Source organism: Triticum dicoccoides, chromosome 6B (genome assembly GCF_002162155.2).
Source record: "Triticum dicoccoides isolate Atlit2015 ecotype Zavitan chromosome 6B, WEW_v2.0, whole genome shotgun sequence".
Lineage (NCBI taxonomy): Eukaryota > Viridiplantae > Streptophyta > Magnoliopsida > Poales > Poaceae > Triticum > Triticum dicoccoides.
The window spans coordinates 278,139,540-278,153,568 of NC_041391.1; the positions used below are offsets into that span (position 1 = coordinate 278,139,540).

A 14,029-nucleotide genomic window follows, 5' to 3' on the forward strand; every position below is an offset into this window, starting at 1 on the left:
TGGAAAGTAGTTCATCACAGAAATCAATTCCAGTGACTACTACACCAATTAGTGAGGAAGTTAATGATGATGATCATGAAACTTCAGATTAAGTTACTACAGAATCTCGTAGGTCTTACAGAGCAAGATCCGCACCAGAGTGGTACGGTAATCCTGTTCTGGAAGTTATGTTACTAGACCATGACGAACCTACGAACTATGAAGAAGCGATGGTGAGCCCAGATTCCGCAAAATGGCTTGAGGCCATGAGATCTGAGATAAGATCCATGTATGAAAACAAAGTATGGACTTTGATTGACTTGTCCAATGATCGGCGAGACATTGAGATTAAATGGATCTTCAAGAGGAAGACGGACGCTGATAGTGTTACTATCTACAAAGCTAGAATTGTCGCAAAAGGTTTTCGACAAGTTCAAGGTGTTGACTACGATGAGAGTTTTTCACTCGTATCTATGCTTAAGTCTGTCTGAATCATGTTAGCAATTGCCGCATTTTATGAAATCTGGCAAATGGATAAACAAAACTGCATTCCTTAATGGAGAGTTGTATATGATGCAACCAGAAGGTTTTGTCAATCCTAAAGGTGCTAACAAATTGTGCAAGCTCCAGCGATCCATCTATGGAATGGTGCAAGCATCTCGGAGTTGGAATATACGCTTTGATGAGTTGATCAAAGCATATGGTTTTATACAGACTTTTGAAGAAGCCTGTATTTACAAGAAAGTGAGTGGGAGCTCTGTAGCATTTCTAATATTATATGTGGATGACATATTGTTAATTGGAAATGATATGGAAATTCTGGATAGCATGAAAGGATACTTGAATAAGAGTTTTTCAAAGCAAGACCTCGGTGAAGCTGCTTGCACATTGAGCATCAAGATCTATATAGATAGATCAAGACGCTTGATAAGATTTTTCAATGAGTACATACCTTGATAAATTTTTGAAATAGTTCAAAATGGAACAGTCAAAGAAGGAGTTCTTGTCTGTGTTACAAGGTGTGAAGTTGAGTAAGACTCAAGACCCGACCATTGCAGAAAATAGAAAGAGAATGAAAAGTCATTCCCTATGCCTTAGTCATAGGTTCTATAAAGTATGTTATGCTGTGAACCAGACCTATTGTATACCTTGCTCTGTGTTTAGCAAAGGAATACAATTTTGATCTAATAGTAGATCACTGGACATGGGTCAAGAATATCCTTAGTGAAGACTAAGGAGATGTTTCTCGATTATGAAGGTGATAAAAGAGCCAGTCGTAAAAAGTTACAACGATGCAAGCTTTTACACCAATCCAGATGACTCTAAGTCTCAATCTGGATACATATTGAAAGTTGGAGCAATTAGCTAGAGTAGCTCCATGCAGAGCATTGTAGACATAGAATATTTGCAAAATACATACGGCTCTGAATGTGACAGACCCGTTGACTAAAACTCTCTCACAAGCAAAACATGATCATACCTTAGTACTCTTTGGGTGTTAATCACATAGCGATGTGAACTAGATTATTGACTCTAGTAAACCCTTTGGGTGTTGGTCACATGACGATGTGAACTATAGGTGTTAACCACATACAGATGTGAATATTGGTGTTGAATCACATGATGATGTGAACTAGATTATTGACTCTAGTGCAAGTGGGAGACTGAAGGAAATATGCCCTAGAGGCAATAATAAAGTTATTATTTATTTCCTTATATCATGATAAATGTTTATTATTCATGCTAGAATTGTATTAACCGGAAACATAATACATGTGTGAATACATAGACAAACATAGTGTCACTAGTATGCCTCTACTTGACTAGCTCGTTTATCAAAGATGGTTATGTTTCCTAGCCATGGACAAAAGAGTTGTCATTTGATTAACGAGATCACATCATTAGGAGAATGATGTGATTGACTTGACCCATTCCGTTAGCCTAGCACTTGATCGTTTAAGTATTTTGCTATTGCTTTCTTCATGACTTATACATGTTCCTGTAACTATGAGATTATGCAACTCCCGTTTACCGGAGGAACACTTTGTGTGCTACCAAACGTCACAACGTAACTGGGTGATTATAAAGGTGCTCTATAGGTGTCTTTGAAGGTACATGTTGGGTTGGCGTATTTCGAGATTAGGTTTTGTCACTCCAATTGTCGGAGAGGTATCTCTGGGCCCTCTCGGTAATGCACATCACTATAAGCCTTGCACGCAATGTAGCTAATGAGTTAGTTACGGAATGATGCATTACGTAACGAGTAAAGAGACTTGCTGGTAACGAGATTGAACTAGGTATTGGATACCGACGATCGAATCTCGGGCAAGTAACATACCGATGACAAAGGGAACAACGTATGTTGTTATGCGGTTTGCCCGATAAAGATCTTTGTAGAATATGTAGGAACCAATATGGGCATCCAGGTTCCGCTATTGGTTATTGACCAAGAATAGTTCTAGGTCATGTCTACATAGTTCTCGAACCCGTAGGGTCCGCACGCTTAAGGTTTCGATGACAGTTATATTATGAGTTTATGAGTTTTGATGTACTGAAGGAGTTCGGAGTCCCGGATGAGATCAGTGACATGACGAGGAGTCTCTAAATGGTCGAGACGTAAAGATCGATATATTGGACGACTATATTCGGAGTTCGGAAAGGTTCCGAGTGATTCGGGTATTTTTCGGAGTACCGGAGAGTTACGGGAATTCGCCAGGGAGTATATGGGCCTTATTGGGCCATACGGGAATAGAGGAGAGAGGCCAAAAGGAAGGAGGCCTGCCCCCCCCCCCTCTGGTCCGAATTGGACAAGGGGCGCAGCCCCCCTTTCCTTGTTCCTCTCCCCCTCTTTCCCCTTCTCCTACTCCAACAAGGAAGGAGGGAGTCCTACTCCCGGTGGGAGTAGGACTCCCCTTGGCGCACCTCTCCCTGGCCGGCCGCCTCCTCCCCTTGCTCCTTTATATACGGGGGCAGGGGGCACCCCAACAACACAAGTTGATCTACGGATCATTCCTTAGCCGTGTGCGGTGCCCCCCTCCACCATATTCCACCTCGGTCATATCGTCGCGGAGTTTAGGCGAAGCCCTGCGCCGGTAGAGCATCATCATCGTCACCACGCCGTCGTGCTGACGGAACTCATCCCCGAAGCTTTGCTGGATCGGAGCCCGGGGATCGTCATCGAGCTAAACGTGTGCTGAACTCGGAGGTGCCGTACGTTCGATACTTGGATCGGTCGGATCGTGAAGATGTACGACTACATCAACCGCGTTGTCATAACGCTTCCGCTTACGGTCTACGAGGGTACGTGGACAACACTCTCCCCTCTCGTTGCTATGTCATCACCATGATCTTGCGTGTACGTAGGAATTTTTTGAAATTGCTACGTTCCCCAACACTATGCCAACTCAACAAACACCTTCGGAGATACCTGTAGAGCATCTTTATAATCACCCGGTTATGTTGTGACGTTTGATAGCACACAAGGCATTCCTCCGGTATCCGGGAGTTGCATAATCTCATAGTCGAAGGAATATGTATTTGACATGAAGAAAGCAATAGCAATAAAACTGAACGATCATTATGCTAAGCTAAAGAACGGGTCTTGTCAATCACATCATTCTCCTAATAATGTGATCCCGTTATCAAATGACAACTCATGTCCATGGTTAGGAAACCTTAACCATCTTTGATCAATGAGTTAGTCTAGTAGAGGCTCACTAGGGACACATTGTTTGTTTATGTATTCACACATGTATTAAGGTTTCCGATAAATACAATTCTAGCATGAATAATAAACCTTTATCATGAATAAGGAAATATAAAATAACAAATTTATTATTCCTCTAGGGCATATTTCCTTCAACTTAATCCTATTAGGACAAGTGGGCCTCAAATAACCTGAGAGGAGGCAACGAACACAGAAGGGATCTTTACGATCATTAGGCCCATTGGCACTAGCTTGAAATTGCTGATTTCCCTCTTTAGCATTGAATTTTGTTGATGGCTCTGAGCGATGATTATGATTTGGTGCATGATGAGCGGGTGAGACAGACGAATTAACATGATCATATCTAGCATTGGACCGTGAACGATCCCGAAAAATGCTAGGGGATGTAAGGGCTTGAGCATGGGATTTCCTATGATGATTACCAAAATGCGAGTCCGTTCATCTGATTTCTCTTCGAGATAAAAATCAAGCTCAACATTGGAGTTTGCCCCCCCCCCCCTTTCACCAAGCAGAAGGAAGTTGATGTTGGAAAGAGGACCAGAGATGTTACCTCTTGATTATTGAAAGACCCACTTCCTTGGATGACACTATGAACTTTACAGACCAATTCTCCAAGCGCTCAACCTTGTAAAGGCATGCATGATCTCCAAAGCCGTACATAAGGATGGTATCTACCGATTCATTAGTTAGCCGGATCTTACATCTTGTGAACTCCACCATCAGTGGGAATCCCGATGAATTCTCATCAGCATCCGAGTTGGTACGCACACCCGAGTGCTTCCAAACGTCATCTTCAAATGCTTGGCCCTTCTGGAAGTTGAGATCTGCAAGAGAGATGGATGTCGATGGGAGGGAACAAGACGGAGATGGTGTCTATTGTGGCTGGAGCGGCCCTAGGCAAAGATTAGTGAACAACGCGGTAGGAGTGGCCGCAATATGATGATCTGGGTTGTCAACGAAAATTCCGCCAACTCGCTTTCAAATGGAGAGAAGCAATAGCTTCTAGATGTGGAACCCCTAGCATGTGCCTTTTTTTAAGGCAGTACCGTCTCTTTTTGTAAACAATAATAATCTTTGTTTTCACAAATACTAAATGGTTATTCTGAGGAACAAAATACATATCACGAACATACTTTGCAATGGGAGTACTTTTTAGCAATAGCTAAAGAGTTTTGTAATCAACCCTGAATAACTTTTTAACTTGAATAGTTTCGTGATGTTCAGAGCATGAATACATTTTAACACTTTGTTTACATTTTCCAAGAGATGTTAAAAAATTCAACAAAATGATCAGGATTTCAAATAATATTCAAGTTTTAATTTTTTAAATAATTTGTAACAAATTAATGTCTTACAAATTATGTATTTGGTTTCAAAAACTGTTCAAAATTTCCAAAAGAAAGGATTTAAAAAAATAAAAAGTTCAAAAAATATCGGTAGTTCAAAAAATGTTTGCGATTTTTTCTTCATAGTTTCAAAAAATGTACTCCCTCTGTCAAGAAATATAAAAGCGTTTAGATCACTAGAGTCTTATATTTCTTTACGGAGGAAGTACACATTTTCCAAAAGGTGTTCTCCTTTCAAAAAAAATTCAGGTCTGAAAATTGTTCACAAATTAAAATACTTTTGCATTTTGAAACAATATTCCAGATTTTAAAAAGTTCATGTTTTCAAAAAATAGTTCAGAGTTTCAAAGATTGTTTAGATATTTCATGATGTTCGGCTTTAAAAAAAGTTCCCAAAATTAAAATTTCCTGTTTTTCTAAATAAATAAATGTTTCAGTTTTCAAATGAAAATGGAAGTATGGCTGAAAACCGATAGAAAAAATAGCAAAAAAAAACTGTTAGCTAGGACTGCTCGTTCGAACCCGCTGTACTTGAAAAAAGATAGTCCCTCCACAAAGTTGTACTAAAAGGGTGTTAATTAACTTGGTTCGTCGGAGGGAGTAGAAAAACTCGCTAGCTAGCACAGGAAAGAGTCACCATGGGCCTGCTCAGCGGCGGCAAGGTGCTGTTTGACGCTGAGAGCATCGAATAGGTGTTCCCGTTACTGTACAGTTATACAGGGCTGGCAGCTGGCGTAAAATCTTTGAGGGCATATACAATTATGCTATCTTAGGACTGACACATAGGATAAATGATGAGATAGAGGACAGAGAACTCATAAGAAAAGGTTTGTCTTCTCTTATTTAAAAGAAGACAAAAGATGATCTCTTAGCACAATATGTCTCAACATGTTTTTAGAAATAACTAATTATTGAAGATAAGGCTAAAAGATGACCCAGTTTCTTTTGTCATCTCTAAATTACATGCAAGACTTAAGATAAGACTATCTTATCAACCATTGTACATTGCCCTGAGGCGCTACATTGGTTTTTTCTTTTTGGCAACTGGCGCAAAATCATGATGCCCATGCACATAATGAGGCCGAACCGAAAGGGCCAGGGCTTATTTTTTCTGGAACTAATGTTTAAGCAGATGGAAGGAAAGACACAAACAGTATGAGAGCAAGACCATCTTTGCGTACAGTTCAAAAGTAAAGAGAAAAAGGAACACAAGATGGAAGAAGCCCTTGCCTGAAGCGTCCGCAGTAATGGTTCGGTCTGTCTATTAACACACACTTAAAAACAACAGAAGTAGAGAAAAAAAAGGTGCTGATGCGTTGGGTTTTTTTAGGCAGCTGGCGCAAAATCAGGATGCCCATGCATATAATGTGGCCGAACGAAAAGGGCTAGGGCTTTTTGTTCTGGATCTAATGTATAATTAGATGGAGGGAAAAACACAAACAGTATGAGAGCAAGCCCATCTATGCATACAGTTCAAGCGAAAAGAGAAAAAAAAGGAATCTCCTATCGGACGTACCTTGCGTCAAAGGGTGGATCCTATTTGACGCCCGCGAGCGTCCAGGAGAAGTGGCTTCGCTGAAGCGCTCTGGAGCAGCTGCGCGCGACGGGCCGGCCCACCTCGCGAATTAAAGCGTTGCCAGGCAAACCGGTTTTGGGAACTTTTTAGAAGGCTCCCTAGACCGGTTTTTTTATACTCTTTGCCGGTTTTCTGTTTTTTCCTTTTTTCCTTTTTTTGTTCAGCGTACATTACAGAAATGTTCAATGTATATTTTAAATTTGTTTGGGATATATCACAAAAATGTTCAATATGTATTTTAGAATTGTTCAGCGTATGTTACGGAAATGTTCAATGTATATTTTAAATTTGTTCGGGATATATCACAAAAATGTTCATTATGTATTTAAAAATTGTTCAGCATATGTTACAAAAAAATGTTTAATTTATATTTTTAAAAACTCTTCTTTTTGAAATTTCGAAAATTGTGTTCAACTTTTTAGTAATTAATGTTTGGAAAGTTTGTTCAAATTTTAAAAATTCTTCATGGTTTTAAAAAGGGTTTCACGTTTGTCACTTTCTCTATTTTTTGTTCTCGATTTTCTTGAGTTGTTGGAAAATTTTCAGAAGCTGTTCTATACTTTAAAACCTCGCTGTGCTTCCAAACTAAGTTATCAGCTCAACTGGTTATGATCTAGAGTTCCTGAGTGGAATGTCAGGGGTTCGATCTCCTGCTCGTGCGGTTTAGTTTTGGCGTTTATTTTTCACGCGCTCGAGCTCCAGACCTTCAAATGGGCCAGCCCATCAGCGTCTACCTTCAGCGAACGGTCCTCTGCTTGTCGCTAACGAGCGTCAGCTAGGACTCCCGCGTCAAAGTGTCGGTCTTTCGCACAGAGGTAAAGATCGAGCGATGACCTGGGCCGGGCCCATTAACGTGTTGCAGTGTTTTCCGGTTTTGGTTCCCTTCCGTTTTTTCTGGTTTTGGGAACCTTCTAGAAGGTTCCCTAAACCGGTTTTCCTTTTTCTTTCTGATTTTTGTTTTTTCTGTTCTTATTTCTTTTTTTACTTTTTCTTTTCTTTTCCTTTTTTTGTTCCTTTTTTTGATTCCTTTTTATGTTTACAGTTTTTCTAAGAGTTCATGTTTTGAAAATTCTTTGGAAATTTAAAAAATGTTCGTGTAAATTTTTTATATTTTTATAAAAATATTCATGTTTTTGCAAAAATTGTTCATAAATTCAAAAACTATTTCCATTTTTAAATTTGTTCATGAATTTCAAAAAATGTTCCCCCTTTTCATAAATTGTTTGGAATGTTTTGTTCTTGTATTGGAAACTTGACTACAAATTCAAAAAATGCTCTTGTTTTCGAATTGTTGGTCACGTGTTCAAAATTTGTTTGTATTTCAATTTTTTTGGGATTTTTAGAATTGTTCTTCATTTTGAAATTTGTTCTAAATACTAAAAATATGTTTGTGATTTAAAAAATTGTTCCCGTTTTAAAAAATTTGCTCATAATGCGAAAAGTGTTCATATTAAAAATTGTCCTTGTATTCAAACGATGTTCGCATTTTTAGAAAATGTTCGAGAATTTCGAAAAATGTTTCTGCTTCTCAAAAATTGTTCAACAATTCAGAAAATGTTCCCTTATCAACTCTTCAGAATTTTAAAAACTGTCTCACAAATTCAAATGCTGTTTGCGTTTTCAAAAAATGTTTTGGACTTTTGAAATAAGTACAACAATTCAAAAAGAGTTCTCATTATCAAATTTATTCTCAAAATGCAATAACTGTTTGAGTTTTTAAACAATGCTGGAATCTCAGAAAATGTTTGCTCTTTCCAAAATTTGTTCCCATTATCAAATTTATGTTCTCAAAATTCAATAAATGTCTGTGTTTTCATTAAATGTTCAGGAATTTCAAAATTCTTTCTGTAAAAAAATGTTCAGGTTTTATTTTATTTTCTTAAAATTTGAAAAACTGACCAAGTTGTCCAATAAATTATTGGATTTTCAAACATTGTTCGTTATAAAAAAAACACATGCCGGATTCTGCTTTGAAATTAGTCCTTATACGATCATGCTCCAGTTTTTGCATGAAAGTTTGTTAGCTCCTCTAGTTAGCTTCTTTCGTACATAAGAAGGAGGTCCAAAGTTTGAATTTTAGGCAATAGTTTGCGCACTTCCTTTTTTTCTTTTCAACAACGTTGCGCTACTGTACAGCGCCCACTATTGGGCCAGCTCACACACAGGGTTCCTGCGTCCGTCGCGTGGCTGTTCCATGCAAAACGCGTCGAATAGGAGCTCTCAAAAAAGAATGCCAGATGGAAGAAGCCCTTGCCTGAAGCTTCCACAGTAATGGCCCGCTCCATTAGCTAAAACAATAAAATTAAAGAAAAAAGGGTGGTGTTGCGTTGTTTTTTTTTCTTTTTTGAGGCAGCTGGCGCAAAATCAGGATGCCGATGCACACAATGAGGCCGAACGGAAAGGACCAGGGCCTGTTTTTTCTTGAACTAATGTTTAAGTTTTTTTAGTTGAGGAACTAATGTTGAAGTAGAAGGAAGGAAAAGCACAAACAGTTTGAGAGCAAGCCCATCTTTTCATATGGTTCAAAAGGAAAGAGAAAAAAGAACGCGAGATGAGAAGCCCAAGGATCGATCTTATGTCCCCTCGGTTCCGAGTAGCACTACTAGCCATTGAGGAACTATCTGGTTCGTGGTAAAATAGGAGACACAACCAACTTGAGGGAAAAGAGCCATTTTTTCACTTCTTTTTCGGATTTTTTTCACTTTTCTTTCTTTCCCTATTTACACTAGATTTATTCCTTTTTCTTTGTTGTTCTTTGATTTTCTTTGTTTCTTTATCGGTTAATGTTCACAAGCTTTGTATTTACTTTCTTTTTTCTTTGGTTTTGTTTGCTTGTTTCTCATTTTTCACCTTATTTTGTTTTATTGGATTTCTACGTTTGTCTTTGTTTTTCGTCAATTTTCATTGGTTTCTTTGTTGTTCAACATATGTTATCTGTGTTCTTAATACACAATAAAAAAATCATATATATCATAAAAAAAATTAATATACATATTTTTTAAATTTTGAAATACATGATTAATTTTGTTAAAAACTTTAATTTTTAGTTCTATTTTTTGCCATACACATACATTTTGGTATATATCTAATACATTTGTGTAATAAACTATTAACATAAATACAAGTTGAATTTTTTAAAAATACATGGTCAACATTTTTACTATATACACTTAATGTTTTTTCATATGCTTTATTAATATTTTTCAGATACAAGATTAGCATTTTTTGAACACATGGCCAACATTTTTTCTATGCACACACTTTTCAAATAAAATATTTAATTTATTTGAATACATTGTCAATATTTTTCTCTATAGACCTCTAACACTTTGTTCGATTGATTGATTAAAAAAATTCATGTAATTTTTTAAATTTTATTAATACATGGTCACAAATATTTCTATACACATTTAACATTTTTCAAATGCTTGATTAACTTTTTTCAAAAAAAAAATCGAGTTTTTCAAATGCATGGTAAACATTTTTAAAATACATGATCAAATATTTTCACATATATTATATATTTTTGTATAAATTTTTCTTATACATGATAAAAGTTTTCTCTATACATATTTAATATTTTTCAAACGCTTGGTTAGCATTTGTTTCAAATATATTATGTAAAGTTTTTTTTGTAATATATTTAGTTAACATATTCAGAAGTATTAACAAAGGTGAAAAAAAAGAAAAATAAACAAATATCATGAAAAACAAAGAACAAATAAATGAGGTTGTGTCCTCCCAAACACCTTGGCTGGCCCATTTGGCGCTCGCCTACATGCGAGACGTCCCTACGATTCGCCTAATAAGGGACATATGTCACCCAAAAAAGAAAGCCAACTTCTATTTGGCACATCAGGCGTCAAATATAGGCTTGTTTTTTTAGACAATCTTGCAAAGTTTTATTTAACTTGAGCCAATGTTTACAGGAACAAAAAGGAAATTATTGGGTGCCCAAACCAAACATGATGACCCACCCCTAAAATTAAAACGTGCTTCGTTAGATTGTGAGCCTCGAAATTCAGGTGTCAAATATAGGCTTGTTGGGTCGCGGTGCACATCCCCTGTACCCGCCAGGTGTCAAGTTGGCTGCTGGCCCATTTGTCTTTCCTCCTGGTTTTTCTGGACTTTGTTTTTTTTTTCGGTTCTATTTTCCCCTTGTTTTTCTTTAGGTGCATCTTTTTTTTATTTCTTCTTCTTCCTATTCCATTTTGTTTTCATTTCATTTTTTGTTTGAACTTTTTCAGAATTTGTAAAGTTTTTTCCAGATTTAATTATTTTCCAAAAAATTATCTTTTTTCAGATTCATGATTATTTTAAATCATTATTTTCTTCAAAATCAGGAAGACTTTTCTTAAATCCGTGTTTTTTCAAATTCATTTGTTTATTCAAATTTTTGTGAACCTTTTCAAATTAATAACATTTTTCATATGTGTGAACTTTTTAAAAATTCACAAACTTTTTTGAGATGTTTGAATTTCTTTTTCAAATCCATGACCTTTTTTTTTCAAAACCCAGGATATTTTTTTAAACCCATGGACTTTTTTCAAATGCGCGAACCTATTTTCAAATGCATGAATAAATTCGTCAATCGTGATGCCGCCTGGATCTCGAGGCAGCGCTTTCTTGTTGTGTCATGGGATTGAGTATAGGGAGCTTGTGGCCGATGCGACATGGTGAGGCGGTGGTGCGGTGGCCCTGGTGCTGCTCCTCACTGAGCCTTGTCGGTGCTCCCCTCCTCATCGGCGGAGAGATGTGGATCTCCTCCCTAAACAATGGTCCAAGAAGGCACTTTTCTTTCCTCACTCCAGTTTGTGTCGCTCTTGCTGTCTTTGAGGGTGTTTGGCCTTGTCTAGGGAGAAATCTCTGCCTCGTGGGTACTGGTACGGACAATGGTGATGCCTATGGGCAACATCTCCTCCTTGGAGGCGTTGTCTCGGTCTAGTCCATTTCCTACCTATGCACGGGTAAAACCCTAGGTTCGGTTCACGGGGCCAGATAGTGGTGAAGCCACGTCGTCGCCCCCTCCATGGAGCCAATACCTGGGTGCCCATGAAGTCTACTGGAGGTCTGGAGCGAAAGCTAGATGCCTCGTCCGCCTCAGCCGCGAGGCTTGGGTTGGAGTGTTGCTTTGGTGGTGGTCGCTGCTGTGAGCATGGATCTACGGGGCGCAATGTATTCCATTCGTCTCCTTTTAGACGACGTCATCTCGGGTCCAACTGATTCCCGCTGTCCACTTGCCGATTCTCTTATATGCCTTGGGCGGAGGGTGTGTTGATTCAACTATGACATTTTTTTATGTGTTTTGTCTCTTTGCCGTTCATGGGTGGAGGTTGAAGAGGGCGGATTGTGTGTCGTTGCAGTCTTGGTGTGCTGGTGTAACGTGCTTCTATCCTATTAGGTTAGCGGTGTATGTCGTTTGGCGTTGTATCAGCAGTCTTGACCCTTTCTTTCTATGATTCGAAACATCTCTCCGTCGTGTATCCTTGTCCTTGACCTTGAGAAAAAGAAAGAAAGAGCTGTCACGCTTCATTCAGACAAACAAATATCAATACATCGAGCGACATGATTACGCCCAAAAATCCTTGCACATCGATGCAGCGCATTCAAGTATCTACGTACAATTGTGCAATATTCACGCGATCACGCCGCTGCAATGTTCATTATCTTTGCCTCCACCGTGCCTGAAGCTTTCGATGAGCTGCGTAAGCCTTTCGTACGAATTGCCTCCTTTCTCCATGGCCTTCCGAGCTTTCGCGCCGTACTCCTTGGCCTTCCTCCTCCTCTCTTCAGCCTCCTCCCCACCCTGCATGAGCTCTGACACAGCGCGCGCGATGTCGCCACGCAGCACCGGCGCGGCCGCATCGTCGTTCAGGATCATCACGGGCGCCGTGACGCCGATCCGGAGGCCGACCCCGAGCACGTCCACAGCCAGCTGCTCGTTCAGGAACTGGTCGGCAAAGTGCGGCCACGTCAAGACCGGCACGCCGTGCGCGATGGACTCCAGCACCGAGTTCCATCCACAGTGCGTGACGAACCCCGCCACGGAGCGGTGCGACAGAACGACGAGCTGCGGCGCCCAGCCGCGCACCACGAGACCCCGCCCGGACGTGCGCGCCTCCAGGCTCTCTAGCCACATACGAGCCTCCGGCGAGGCCAGCTCGGACTCCTTCACAACCCAGAGAAAAGGCCTGCCGCAGTGCTCCAGGCCGTGGCCGATCTCGAACTGCTGCTTGGGGAGCTTCCGTGCGACGCTGCCGAAGCTGACATATACGACGGACTCCGGCGCTTGCTTGTCCAGCCACGTGACGATCGCCCTCTCGCTGACGCCGCTCTTGTTGCCACCGCGCGACGCCATGTCGTCGCCGTCACGGGTGTGAAGGCAGAACGGGCCGAGCGTCCACACGGGCTTGCCAAGAGCAGCCTCGTAGCACGCCACGGACTTTTCTTCGAGGTCCAGGAAGGTGTTGATCACCACACCCTGGGACGTACGCATGGCCGCGACGGCGTCGTGACGCAGCTCCTTGCACCCCGGTGAGGTGAAGAAGCCGTGGGGCCTGCCGTTGCCCACCTTTACGGACACCGACATGCTGGGCACGACGTGCGGCTCCCGGTCTTCGGCCGCGGCTATCCGCTCGTGCAGCCCGTGCGCGGCGGCGTTGAGGTCACAGAGCGAGAAGAAGCACGACGGCCCCTGGAAGAACAGCCGCGGGATGCCGAGGTAAGTGGCGACGCCGGCTGTCCACGAGTTACACCAGTCGGAGATGATGCAGCTCGGGCGCGGCACCAGCGCGCGCACGTAGGCCTCGAACGGGCCGGCAAGCTCGCGCAGGGCGAGAAAGAAGGGGAGCATCTGGGCATTGTCGGCGATCATGTCGGCGTTCTGGCAGTCCGGTGGCAGGCCGTAGTCGGTCGGCGAGTACGGGAGCTCTACGACCTCCAGCAGGAGCTTCGCGCGAGCGGCCTTGTCGGTGACGCCGCCGTCGCGCAGTCTCCTGGCATTCAGGGGCGTGGTGAGCAGGCTCACGCGCGCGCCACGGGACGCAAGGAGGCGCGCGAGGTCGACCATCGGGATGAGATGGCCGTGCGCCGCGAGAGGGACCAAGACGAAGTGCGGCGGTTGTGACGTCGCTGCACCGGCGAGTGCCTGCTGGGTTGGCGCCATTGTGGACGCACTCATCAACGTCCTAGTCACGAGTGGTTTAAGCGGGTGACGAAGGTCTGAAAGAAGAGTTGGGTATTAATGGTCAGTAAAAGGCACTTTTAGAACGTGCACATTTTCTATGGCTGCTGCCTGCAACGCATCCCACATTTCCCACTCTTCTCCCGCTTCGTCCTCCGGCCACCGACGCCACTCCACGTTGCTCTGCTCCCGCCCTCTTCTCTACCTTCTCTAATTTC

At 41.4% G+C, this 14,029-nt stretch overlaps 1 pseudogene; it reads right to left on the minus strand.

The window, feature by feature from the left end:
- Positions 1-12,174: 12,174 nt before the first annotated feature.
- On the minus strand, positions 12,175-13,823 carry LOC119320317 (annotated as a pseudogene).
- Between the last annotated feature and the right edge of the window lie 206 nt (positions 13,824-14,029).